The sequence below is a fragment of the Ornithorhynchus anatinus genome, chromosome 3 (assembly GCF_004115215.2).
Source record: "Ornithorhynchus anatinus isolate Pmale09 chromosome 3, mOrnAna1.pri.v4, whole genome shotgun sequence".
Taxonomy (NCBI): Eukaryota; Metazoa; Chordata; class Mammalia; order Monotremata; family Ornithorhynchidae; genus Ornithorhynchus; species Ornithorhynchus anatinus.
Genome location: NC_041730.1, coordinates 107316570 through 107318647, shown reverse-complemented (window position 1 = coordinate 107318647; position 2078 = coordinate 107316570). Strand labels below are relative to the sequence as shown.

At 43.6% G+C, this 2078-nt stretch overlaps 1 non-coding gene across 1 annotated transcript; it reads right to left on the bottom strand.

The window, feature by feature from the left end:
• Positions 1-1532: 1532 nt before the first annotated feature.
• On the bottom strand, positions 1533-1670 carry LOC114810834. The gene has a single exon (XR_003758525.1). It is a non-coding gene; the product is annotated as a small nucleolar RNA SNORA7 (small nucleolar RNA).
• Positions 1671-2078: the final 408 nt, after the last annotated feature.

Here is a 2078-nt window from a genome sequence, read left to right as displayed (position 1 = left end):
ACCGCTAGCTCTCTAGGAGGCTCGAGTTCACCAACTGTTTGGGGACTCAAAATGAAAATAATATTGGGTTTCCCCCTCGAGTAGAATTGTGTCATTTCAGTGAATACAGTGGGCTTTCAGATGGGATAAACTATGTCCACAATACAAATGCCGCTTTTCACTGTAGTTCTATGATGCTAACAACGGTGCTACTGAAACACACCCAGATACTTCAGATTGATGACTCATTCAGTGTTTATAAAGCTCAGTCCAGGCAGAGGCACGATTACTGCTTAGAGAAATAGTACTTTTCCTACTGTCTATGACTGGATTCATGTAGCACATCAGCGTCTAAGAATCCCCTAAATAAATACCATATGTCTCTCCAGGGTAACTTTCTGACTGAGAAGGCAAAGCTTCCAATAAATTCACTCGAGTGCTGGCATGAGGGTAACCTTCCTGTTCCCTCCTAGCAGACAAAGAGAAAAGAGACAAAGACAGAAAAGAGATGGTGAGTGGCCATCACCCCTGGGATTTGGGCTTCCAAGTGGAGTCCTTCTCTGGATTAGAAGCCCTTTGGGTTTAGTTCACAATTCCCAGGAGTCCAGATCCGTGGCAGGGAGCTGCAAGTGCCAAGTGGATAGAGTATGGGCCTGGAATCCAAAGGTCATGGGTTCTAACTCTGGCTCTGCCACTTGTCTGCTGTGGAGACCTTGATCAAGTCATTTCTCTGTGCCTCAGTTTCCTCATCTGTAAAATGGGGATTAAAACTGTAAGCCCCACATGGGACAAAGACTGTGTCCAACCTCATCACCTTGTATCTATCCCAGTACTTAGAACAGTGCTTGGCACGCAGTAAGTGCTTAAATCTAATAATAATAATAATAACCATCGTCATCACTACAGGCTGAAAGGCCCCATAAGTGAGAACTCTGGAAATTCAAATGTTGTTGAGGTGACAGGGGAACCCTGGAAATTCAAATGTTGTTGAGGTGACAGGGGAATGCCCCTGGTTGTGTCCATCCTGGAGATTTCTCACTGGCAGTCATGGGAATTGAGGCAGAAACTCCATCAGTGTTTCCCTTGGAACACAAAATCAGACCAAATCCATATGCCTTCTACTGGAACAAGGCCCTACAATCCCCTCAGGTCTCCAGCCTTAGGGTGAGGGAGTGGGAGACTTTCAATATGCACTTTGTGGGTCCCAGCCAAAAGGTAGAGGTATGGTTATTTGGGGATGAGGCCATATTAGCTAAGTCTAATAATGACAAATTTTACCCCCATCTGCACTGTGTGTATATGTATGTATATTTGGGGTTTTGAAAAATTGTTGCTTATGCTGTCGAGTCATGTCTGACCCATAATGAAGCCATGGACACATCCCTCCCAGAACGTCCCACCTTAATCTGCAATAGTTCTGGTAGTGTATCCATAGAGTTTTCATGGTAAAATCACAGAATTTGGTTTACCATTGCCTCCTTCATCACAGTAAACCTGAGTCTCTGCCCTTGACTCTCTCCCTTGATGCTGCTGCCCAGCACAGGTGAGTTTTGACTTGTAGCAGATTACCTTTCACTCACTAGCCACTGCCCAAGCTAGGAATGGAATGGATATGCCTCTGTTTAACTCTCCCTCCCATAGTCAAGACTGGTAGAATACTGGACACTCTCCGGGTATGACCCTGAGAAGTCTTTGAAAAATTAGCTTAATGTAATTTTTTTTAAGCATTTACTACTTACTGCTACTACTAAATATACTGATGGAATTTAATAAATGCTATATGCCAAGCATGAGATATCAGACTTGTATTTCCTTGTATTTCCCTGTCCTGCATGGGGAATACAGTCTAGAGAGGGAGAGAAGGTATTTTATCCCCAATTAACAGAAAAGGAAACTGAGGCATAGAGAAGTTAAAGTAGTTTGCTGAAGCAGAGCTAGAAATGGGACCCAAGTCTCCTGACTCCTAATCTTATGTTCTTTCCACTAGACCATGCTGTCACCTTTGCACTAGACCAAGAAGTCAAGGCAAGATAATCAGGACTATCACGGTCCCCAATTCATATGAGATTCAGTATAAGAGATAGAGAGAACAGGTATCT